The sequence below is a fragment of the Danio rerio genome, chromosome 9 (genome assembly GCF_052040795.2).
Source record: "Danio rerio strain M-AB ecotype USA chromosome 9, GRCz13ab, whole genome shotgun sequence".
Lineage (NCBI taxonomy): Eukaryota > Metazoa > Chordata > Actinopteri > Cypriniformes > Danionidae > Danio > Danio rerio.
The window spans coordinates 27,566,787-27,578,816 of record NC_141029.1 but is presented as its reverse complement, the minus strand read 5'-3'; the positions used below and the strand labels follow the sequence as shown (position 1 = coordinate 27,578,816).

Genomic DNA, 12,030 nt, shown 5'->3' with positions numbered 1-12,030 from the left:
GAAAATTGTTAAAAAGTAAAAAAAAATGCACATTGCATATCAAACATGAGATAAAGTAAAAAATAATGGCTTATTTGTTCATTTAGTAAAGAAAATAAAAATTGTTGCAGACTGTTGCTTTAATTAAGCACATATAACACTGGGTAGGGTTGCACCAGCTGATTGTAAGTTCTTTCTTAAACTGGAAAGTACAGTCCACACTAGGGGCCTAGTAACTACTAGCTAGTTTGTAACTAAATTTGTTCTCACTTTGGTTGCACCACATGTTCTTACGGCAAACCATATTTAGTAGGTCATAAGCTCTTTGTAAAGTCATGCATAGTCACATTGAATGTGGTGATATCCAATAAAAAGCGTTAAACTGCTTTTAAATTCTGCGACTAATGCATCTATATATGAAACTGTTCTATGAAAATAAAATGACAAGGGACATTTTTAAAGCACATTAATCTACGGTAAATCACTAATAACATACGATGCATCGCGAGCCGTAAATGAATGCGAAATTGTCAAAACAGTAAACTTGATTTTTTTTATATCCAACACCCCTGAAAGAGAAAATAGCGAGAAGAAAAACTCATGAAGACGTTCTCATTTTAATTGATGGATAAAATAATGACTAAACACTCCTTGAAAGAACATTAAACTTCTTCCATAAATCCAAAAGAAAATCGAGATTTGGGAGGATATGACGGACCATTCTATATTATGATCACGAGCTCCTCAATGTGAACTAATCTAGCCATCATCTCTTTTCTACCGTTATATACATGGGGGTATGCTGCCCTAAATATTTACTTGGAACATAGCATTACGTTTAAACTAAGTTTACTGGTGCAACACAAAACTATTTAGTAGTGTGTAAGTTGTAACTTAGTGTCCCTTTAAGTCACCACTAGGCTATGTCAACCCGCCCCTGAGCCATAAGGGATGTAGAGATTTCATAATAATTTTGTAGTTACAGCGCACTCCTTCCTTGGCCATTTTTACAATAAAAGAATCGTTTGATGTGAGCAGCTATGAGCATAGCTAATCCACAACCTTTTCACAACCTCAACGCAATGTTTAAATATCCCATGATATCAATGTTTCTGCCTTAAACTAGAGTCACATTACCAGTCGTCCAGGGTCAGGTGTTCCATTTTAACCGAAAACCCCACAGAATGAGCCAAAGTAAACTAGTGCCTCATCTGACATCGGCCAGGGCGGCTTTTGCGGGAGGGAAAAGGGACCCCTTTATGGCTGATTTTCTGGATACATATTACTTACCTTTAAAAAGCAGAGCTGTTCTCCAGGGACCCATCCAGAATCCGGCCAGAGTGTTAAGGCTATTGTGTTAACACACAGCTGGAAGCCACAGCTACTTCTGTCATCAGGCCCAGCTACAAATGTGTTTGTGTCTGGAACTGCCTGGCCAATTTCAAAAACCCCCCAAAATTAATGCTCATATTGAAGCGGGAGTCATCTTCTGTTGACCCAGCTCGTTTCATTGCAGTAATGAAATTTCACTCCGTGACGTGGCGCCATGGACAGCTATAGCTCGTGTGAGGTTTAGAAGCGTAGAACATTGGCATAATGCTACATGTCTGAATGATTGAATGCAGTAGGTTACAGGTTTTTAATGATACATAAGATGAAGGCTCTTCTCTAATAACAACAGCCTCTATTTGGGCGCCATCACAATGGGTGCTCAACACAAAAAACAACAGAAAGTAGTATTGAAGGTGTTATTATAAATCGTGAAGGTTCTGATGTAGGATTTCAGAATATACACCCAGAATGACTCAATGCTTTGGCTGAAATTGGTCAGTTGATGAGGGCTGTGCCCATCATTCAGAGAACCTCACACTAGGAGTCATTACTCAGATTGTTTGTCTAGAAATAAAAGTTGCTCTTGGGGCGTCTATCAGGGTTGGCCTCTGGTCTTTTTTTTTTTTTTTTTTTTATTACCTGTTTGACTGTAAGGGTTGCCTAAAACATGCTCTGAAATGTATAAGATCACTAGCACCACATTGATGTTAGTTTGGGTTGATGATGTAAAAATAAAACCTTAAGATGCATTTTGGTCGACTGGATCACAAGTGTGTCATGACACACCTAATTGATTATACCTTCATTCATTCGTTTTTTATTCAGCAGCAGCTTAGTCTCTATTTCAGAGGTCACCAAAGCAAAATGAGCGGCCAACTATTCCGGCATATGTTTTACGTAGCATATGCCCTTTCAGCCACAACATAGTACTGAAAAACACCCATACACACTCATTCACACATACACTACGGCCAGTTTGGTCTATTCAATTCACCTATACCACATGTTTTTGTACTGTGGGGGAAACCAGAGCACACAGAGGAAACCCACACGAACACAGGTAGGACATGCAAACTCCACACAAAAACAACGACTTTCTTTATGTGAGGCGATACTGCTAACCACTGAGCCACAATGCTGCCCTGGCTATACCTTGACATCTGATATAAATCTAACATTGTTATCTAACAGAAAACAATATGAAGAGCAGAGACGCACGATAATACATTGAATCTGTGGCTTTGTGTTACAATCAGGATTTGTATGCTTCTGTTTATACATAGCATTTTGCTTTGTAACCCATAATTTGATTATTTATGTGAGTAAATAGTTTGCTTTTTTTTACACTTCACCTCTGGACGTGCTTGAAAGTGGACAGGTTGAAATGCTGTATACCTTGTTTACACCTCTATTTAGCATTCTCAACTTGGAATTTTACTGACAAACATATTTCAAAGATACAAACAGGGCATAAGAAAAGCAACTGACTTTCCTCTGATACAAAAAAATAAGAAGACTACAGATGCAAAGTAGGAGTGCAAAGTTGAAAGAAAGAAAGAAAGAAAGAAAGAGAAAAATGTAAAGAAAGAAAGTAAAAAAGAATAGTAAAAAAGAATAGTAAGAATGAAAGAAAGAAAGAAAGAAAGAAAGAAGGAATAAAAGGAAGAAGGAAAAAACAAAGAAAGGAAAGAAAGAAAGAAAGAAAGAAAGAAAGAAAGAAAGAAAAAAAGAAAAAAAGAAAAAAAGAAAGAAAGAAAGAAAGAAAGAAAGAAAGAAAGAAAGAAAGAAAGAAAGAAAGAAAGAAAGAAAGAAAGAAAGAAAGTCCCTTTATTAATCTAGGGTCTCCACAGCAAAATGCACTGCCAACTTATGCAGCATATGTTTTACACAGCAGACTCATTCACTACGGTCAATTTTAGCATGCCCAATTCTCCTGTACCACGTCTTTGGACTTGTGGAGGAAATCAGAGCATGGGTAGAAAACCAATGCAAACACCGGGAGAACATACATATTCCACACAGAAATGGCAACTGACCTGAGGCTCGAACCAGCGACGTTCTTGCTGTGAGGCGAACTTGCTACCCACTGTGCCACTGCGTTGCCACTGTTAAAACCTTATACACCAATTTAATCAAATTCATTTCTAAGAGATTCTGATATTATAAATACTACATGTGCAGTGATACCAATTAAGTTGTTGGTGCCACCATCTCTAGATCTTAGTCAAATGTCAGTCTGGAGCACTTCTTCAGACAGTTTGAAGTTCATTAACCATATGTGGGGAGATAAAAATAAAAGATTACAAAAAGAGAAGAAGAGATTTTGCAAATGTGTTGTACTCCTTTTAACCTATACCTTTAGACATCTGCGGTATGGAAACTGTACTGTCAGCGTTCTCTGTAATTTCTTTGTTCTGGAAAAAAGGAACTGGCTAATAATTAAAAATAAAGCTGACCCTGCGTTCAAAATGTCACAATCATATTCAAAACAAACAATTACTCAAACAAATAAATCAAATATTTTATGAATGATTTAGTTTTTAAAAAATGGTCATGATACTTGGAAGAATGACATGGTTATCATTTCATGTAACTTTGTGAACTTCTGCAGCTATTCCTCATTTTAGGTTTCCTTTAGATGTCTGATTTCTTTCAAAACTTCTTTCATTTCTCCAAATGGAGAAGTAAAAATGGAAATCTCTAGATTTCCGATAGCTGGCACGGCAGATAGGGTGTATAACGGGCGGGCTTGGGGAATGTTGGGAACAGCAGCTTGTCAAATGATTATGGTTTTTGTTGGCGGTGGGGATCAAAAAAGGAGTCTGGTGGGTTGGCTCGGAGGTGCCAGGTTGCTGGGACAACAAATCAAAGATGAAGCGTCTGGTATGTCTGACTGGGTACTCATCACTCACGGCTAGAGCCTTTAGTAAAGGGGAAACCGAGCCCTGCCTGAGTACACAGCTCCCTAACCTCCCACCGTAGTCTCTTGTTATAACAGACAATGTTGACAGAGCGTTCAGCCACAGTTTGGAAACGCTACACCATGTATCTGCAGAAAAGGTAGAGGCTTTCAGTTATGACAAAATGTGTTTAGATTGGGACGGAGCCCTGGAGTGGTGGTTTTCATGGCCATACGTGATAGTGGAAAAAAGTTCTTTGTGTTATTCTTCTTCTCATATGAGACACTGTCACCACTGGTGGCTAATGGAGTTATACACAGCACACACGTTTGAATTACTACAATGGTTTGGGAAGGAAAGGGGTGTAAAGACAAGGAAGAGATATTTTAATTCATTCATTCATTCATCTTTATTTCTACAGAGATTTTACAATATAGATTGTGTCTAAGCAGCTTAACATAGAAGTTCTATTAAATTGAAACTTTGTCAGTCCAGTTTTCAGAGTTGAAGTTTAGTTTAGTTCAGTTGGTGTGGTTTAAAGTTCACTGCTGGAAGTGCAAACACTGAAGAGCAAATCCATTGATGTGCAGCTCCACAAGTCCCAAACCAAGCAAGCCAGTGGCGACAGTGGTCGAGGAACAATCTTTAACAACTGACGAAATGAAGGAAAATAATCTTGAGACAAACCAGACACAACCATTTATCCTCTGGCTAAACTTCTTGAGCAGAGCTGCAGTCTAGGCAATGGAGGCTGGAGAATGCTGGACGTCCATCGTGGAGAACTGCAGGTGCGAGTAGGTCACCATGTTCAGGCTGGCCCACAGGATCAATGTGGAGACTTGTCTGTCACTGTGATCTTTCAGGAATCAGTCTCACGCTCTCCGCTCCTCCATGACCACCACAACATCTGCTCAGGATACGGCCTGGTCCAGGATTATAGAGACCTTGGCATTATTTTTTCAAAGGTTTTGGATCACATCAAGATGTTGCATAATCTTTAGTGGCCTCGGGATGAGTATCCCCAGGTGGATACTTTAGTATCCCCAGACCCCCTTTAATAGACTTTGCTACTGATGCTACCAGTATCTAGATACTTTTTCCTTTAAATGAGTAGGAATTTGACTGAAAATGTACTAGGGGTGTACACACACACACAAATGATTGGTTATGTACCTTGATAAATTACAGTTCAGATACAACAAAGAGTATATAGGATATCTTAGGATATATATATATATATATATATATATATATATATATATATATATATATATATATATATATATATATATATATACACACATTACCTCTCTGGCTCCACCGCTAACTGTATTACAGAAAAAAAAAATTACTAATGTTTTGCTTCTTACATCTAACATACCTGAAACTTGCCTACAGCACTTGTTCATTGTTGTTCTTATAGTTGTGTAAATAGCTTCCTTTTCCTCATTTGTAAGTCGCTTTGGATAAAAGCGTCTGCTAAATGACTTAATGTAAATGTAAATGTAAATGTTTACTTTTAAAAACTACAATTTTAGATAAAGTATTATATTCTGTAAACTATTGAGGAGACATTATTATCAGCCAGCACTTTTCACGCAGGACAATGAGCCCCATTCAAGCAAAACAATGTTTCCTAAAGCTGAAAACATTGAATTAATGAAATGGCCTGCACTGATCAAGATCTAAACCTGACTGAAAATCACTCTGAAATTATTGGTGACAAGGTTATAGCTAAGAAACTTGCTGTTCTCTGATTTTGAGCTGTGTTTTTCACAAAAGTTTGTTGCACAATGTTCTACTAGCATGTCACGCTCTAGCCATGCTTTATGCAATCTATACGAACTCTGCATTTTCAGCATCCTACTGCAGTCTGCAGTGTCACATTTTCATTCAGAAACTATTCTAATCCGCTTGTTAAGTGTGACATCATGTGAACCGGCTTCAGGATTCAATCGCTCTATCAAACTATATGGGGAGACTCAACAAATGGTAGTAATAAATGTTTACAAAGCGATGTATTACTTTCGAAAATCACGATTGCAATAGATATATCCATGCCTAAAATAGGATGGCCAGAAAGTGATTTATTTTTTATAAATTGCTCAAATATTGTTGTCTATGATGCAGCAAGTCTAGAGATTGTTGTGTAAACCATGATTTTATATTAAATTCAGTTTAATGTGTGATATGAGTAAAAAGTGGTCATAAACGAATGTCTCAATTCAAATGTGTAGCGCCTTGGACCCGAAAACCATATTCCATATGTTACGACTTAAAAAGCGGATATGCAGTCAATTTGTGTCCTTGCTTAAAAAAAATTATAAAAGAAATCTTGCTGACAAAAAAAAACATACAAAAAAATATGTGGAATTCATAAACCTACGATTGCCACATATTAATCATAAAGTAAACACAGCAATGTGAATCAGCGAATAACGGTTTTCAGATTCACTTAATTAAAGGCGAAGGCGTGTTTCCATAAACTACAAGGTAAATAATGTGTTTACACAACACAGCTCTCCACTCTCGTCTGATACATTTCCTGTCTAAAAACACAAGGATGGAATGTGAAACCACCCCCTGATTTACAGCGATGAAACACATCAAAAGAAAAACACTGACAGTAATAGTTGAGCCATTTCCCTTCACTCAGAGAAAGCATATTTTAAGTAACAATTATGGCTATGAAAACTCTACATGGAGGGAGGCGCCTTGACTGCACGCCAGGAGCGTCTTTTGTGTCTGGAAAGTCCACATCAGTCCAGGAGCCCGGGTGAATAGTCACCGAGTGGTCGGAAAGGGAAACTATTACTGGTGTTTTCTTTTGTGAGATGAAAGTAACAAGGAGGAAGCAGCCATCATAAATTCTTTGTTTCATAGGTGTTTCTCCAGCACGTCAAATCAAGCGATCCTTTTAATCTTGCCTGCAGGAACTTCCATCCCTGTTTGAGACGTATGTTATGGAAGAGACAATCAATAATATCAGTTGTTGGAGGGGAAATGGTCTGAAATAGGGAGTGCCTGATTAAACACAACCGGAAATAATAACAACTCAAATTTTTTTTTATAAAAAATTAAATACGCAAGAACTGAAGTGTGTTGTAGAGCTGGCACCATTGCTAGCATCTTTGGCATCAAGAGCAGGTCAAGGGAAATAATTATGCTAAACTAAAAGTGGGTGTGCTGCAACTCCCACACTTGCAATGTATGCCATTATTACCACAGAAGTGACAAACTGCCTTGGTTTACCAAAGTGTTTCTTGTGCATTCACCAACTCTTTGCCAATGAATATCACACAAACATTAAACTAAAAGAGAAACATATATGATGCATATGCCTTGTCCAATAACACAAAATAAATATGAAGACCAAAATAGCACAACCTTCTTTTTATCAAAAGCCTCATCTTAATATAAAGTACATTTAAAAAAAAATAACTATTTATAAATATATATAATACTGTGCAAAAGGCTTAGGCTACTAGTATTTTTATAAAATAAAATACAATTTCAAGTCAGATATTTTTATTTTTTTTGTGTAGCATGTCAGTTTGAAATATTTATGTACATTTCTAAACATTACTTTTGTGATTAATTGTAATTATACAGTAAGTTATTGTCTGACAATAAGTCTGTCTGGAATGACATGAAGAAACAGAACAAACTAAATCCAGACGAAATTTGGCGAATGAGAATAAAGATGTGTCAAAAAACCTACCTGCAAAGCTACCTGAAAGACTATGGACAAGTATTTTAAATGCAAAGTGTGGTCAAATCAAATGTTGATTTGATATAGTTAATATAAGTTATTTCACAAATAAAACATATTTATACATTATTTTTAAAAACATCCTGATTTTACAGCATTTTTTACACAAGTGCCTAAAAATTTGAACAGTACTGTAGCTTTGCAGGTAGGTTTTAGCAGCATCTTAGAGATGTTGCCAAAGTTTTTCTCAGTTTTTTCTGTTTCTTCATGTCATTCTGGACAGACTGGATAATAAACAGATCAGATCTCTGTGTGAAACACTGGCTGTTGTCAGACAATACAATGCTTGAAAATGTACATAAATTTTTCCATTATTTCAAACTCACATGCTGTAGAAAAATATAGAAATAACCCCCTTAAACATTTTTGGTGAAAATACGAGTGGCATAAGACATTTGCACAGTACTCTATATAAAATATTTATTTTCTTTAAAACTGAATTATGCTTTGCACCCCCCATTCCCTTCCATATTTTTTTGTAGTTGGCACCAATGAAATGCTTTGGCACTTTTAAATGTGTGAGTCAAAATAATCTACAAAACTTACTGTATTTTCTTAGTATGCAAGACCGAGTTTAAATCCTGATTTAATATATATTTTTAAATGTACAATGTAAAACCACAGCTAGACTTGACTGCCATTGATTTCCCTGCTTTTATGTTTTATGGAAAACCTTTTTCCACTGTAAAGAAACTTTTATGGAATGGAAGGGCTCCATAGATGTTTAAAGTTCTTCAAGGAACCACTAATGCCAGTAAAGAACCTTAATTCATGCATTCTTCAGCTTGTAATAACAACATAATATAATTTGTAATAACAAATTGTATATAACTCTTAACTCTGAACACTGCAACCCCCAACCACTCACATGCAAAGACTACTGGTTTCTGTACAAATACACAAATTACATAACTGGCAGAATTCCGCAAAAAGCAGCCACTTTGGTGTGCAAATAAGTTTTTACCAGAAATAATCACAGAACTCCATCATCAAATGTAAAAATGTCGCATGTAAACTGTTTTTAGCTCAAAACTCTAAGCGATGCTAGTGCAAGCATAATTAAAATGTATATTTTTTTTTTAATTAGATTCAAATTTCCAAACATTCATTTATTCATTTTCTTTTCGGCTTAGTCCCTTTAATAACCAGGGGTCGCCACAGCAGAATGAACCGCCAACTTATTCAGCATATGTTTTACGCACCCTTCATTGCACACATACTTAACGGACAATTTAGCTTATCCAATTGACCTTTAGTGTATGTCTTTGGACTTGGGAAAACTGGAGCACCCGGAGGTAACGCCAACATGGGGAGAACATGTGAACTCCACACAGAAATGCTACCTGACCCAGCTGAGGCTTAAACCAGCGACCATAGATGTTTCGCATTAATAATATAACATTATTTAATATTATCCAAATTCTATTCATTTATTAAAGAATCACAAATTGAGTGAAATCAATAAAACATGCATAGCTCAAAGAATCCCCATCTCTAAGAAATGCTACAACAAAGAATTTGCAATTTAAGGCACTTCAATTAGATAATAAACTACTTAAATGAGAAAACAAATGGACAAACATCCTGTGAAATATAATTTCACAAATCAACACAAAGGTTTTGTTGATAATACAAACAAAAAAGACATTAAAATCTCATAAACTATTTAAAAAGATACACACACTATGCTATAAAAAAGCGTAGAACATGTTATTTACAACTGTCCATGATATTTTGTGAAATAAAGATTAATTGTGGGTACATTTTAGAAAGTTAGTCAAAAGTGTTACTGTTGCTGTCCTGGCACTCTAAGGAATAAAGAATGAACCTTTTTCTAACAGCACAATACCAAATTGGCATGTGAATGTTTATTTACTATACAGCATTTTTCTACAGACCGAGTTCATGCACAAATACTTGGCCATGATTCACCTAGTCATGTACATATAGCACTAAATTTTGCTTGAAAAAAATCCCAATATTCTGTGCATGCTGTGCATATACTGACAGCCTGACTTGCTGGTAAGTTAATCACACAGTTTGTGACAGGGGCTGACAATGGCATGGTTAAAATAACTGATGAGAATAGCCAGAATTATATGAGACTAGATAAAATTAAATACCTCAAAAATAATGTCAAAATAACATGTTTTTTGTTTTGATCAAGGTTTTGTAATTGACATATTACACAAACGTCGTTAGCTGTAGTCTACAGTGTAAAAAGTGATTAGTTACTTAAAGCGAGTGAACCGATTGCTTTAAAAGAAACAAGCTGAGTAAACCAATTGTAACTTAGAACTGTTAAGTTGACTAAATTTTTAGAATTGTGCTAATTGTAATTACTTTTTTAAAGTCAACTAATCCCTTTTTACAGTGTCAGACTGTTTTAGCATGTCTGTTTTCAAATATTTGGTGCTTTATTAAGTCTATAAAATCTACAATTATAGCCTGTATTCAATTTAGAAGAGCAGATTTATTTTACTGTAATTTTTCTAGATACAAAAAAGCTCGGGGAAAAAAAACAAAGATAGTAATGGTGTGTTGGAAAAAAGAGATTAATTTACTTTTATTTTAAAAAGTGAGTAAAATTTGCATAATTATAATACTATATAACATAACAGTTCCAAGTTACAATGGGTTTACTTTATTTTTGTAAAGTCAACTTGTTGCTTTTAAAGCAATTTGTTTAATCGCATTATACTAATCACGTTTTACAGTGTATTTCATTAACAAATGACACTTGAAATAAACCAAATATTGAATTGGAGAATTTAAATGAATAATCAGTCTTGAGAAAGAACTATGAACTAACAAGGTGATCAATTTAATTAGTCTGATGAATGAGCATTTACATTTCTATGTGTTATGTGGAGCACTTTGGGCAATTTAACTTGCAGCTAAATGTGCTATTTAAATATATATTCATAAGCTGAAGTTGAAAGAAGTTAAACATGAATTGGTCAAAATGGTTACTGAATGAACATTCAGCTTATTTACTGAACTGCAGCTTATCATTACTTTCACATTGATTTAAAAAAACACGATTCACACCGTGTTCACTGAGAGGCTATATTATGTTAGCTCTAAATGTTATGTTAGCTCTGTTATTTTAGACTATATCTTAATAATCTAATTCTAATCTAATCACCTAAAAATGAAAATTTCCTGTTTTACTCGCCCTCAGGCAGTCCAAGATGTAGGTGACTTTTTTTCTTTTACTAGAACATTAAAGAAGATTTTTTAGCTGAAACAGTGGTCCGTGGTGGTTTGTAAAATGCAAGTCAACATTAATCCAGACTTTAAAAGAAAAGTCAATGAGTAAACAATACAAGCAATAATCCTACCACTTGTAGCTCCTGATAATAAAAGACTTACAGAAAGAAGCTGTAGAAAAACAACAAACTTTTATAACATTATTAACTTTAATTCAAAATCTAGTTAATTGTCAGTAGTTTGTTTGCAGTAGTCTAGAAAACAAACACATGCAAAAATGACACATGCATGGGCAAAAACTCAGACCTGAGTTTTTTAATATTCACTGAAGCAATCAGAATAAACATAAGCATAGTGTTGATGAACAATACTCAACACTACAAATGTGTCTTCCTGCTCTGTAATGAAACAGCTCATGTCTGAGTGCATTAGTTATGACAGTTTGCTGAAATGACCACCATTCTCTTAGCACAAAAAAAAGTGTTTTGCAAGGAGGAAGGCCATACTTTCAACTTATATTTTTCAGAAATTTCTCAAACTAGCAATTGACATGAATTTATAGCAGAAGAAGCAGCAAAAGTAAAAAAATAATAATAATAAAATAAAAATAATAAAAGGTGGAAATGCTTAATCTTATTAAAAAGTATCATTCTAGGCTGTCCTTTAATAATCTTGTGGAGACTGATTTACATATACATGTATATGATTCCACATATTTAATTAGCAACATGTAATATCACTCTTCAATAATTCAGTGCAGATTGCTTTGCATTTGTTTTGAATGTTTTACCATCAGATGTTTTGTGTGCTAAAGGGTGCTGAAGCAATGCTGAC

The 12,030-nt window shown here is 35.2% G+C and overlaps 1 protein-coding gene across 12 annotated transcripts in view; it reads right to left on the bottom strand.

Annotated features, from left to right (window-relative positions):
- The window catches only part of zeb2a (zinc finger E-box binding homeobox 2a), a 264,051-nt gene that overhangs the window by 88,224 nt on the left and 163,797 nt on the right, over nt 1-12,030 (bottom strand). The window lies entirely within an intron of this gene.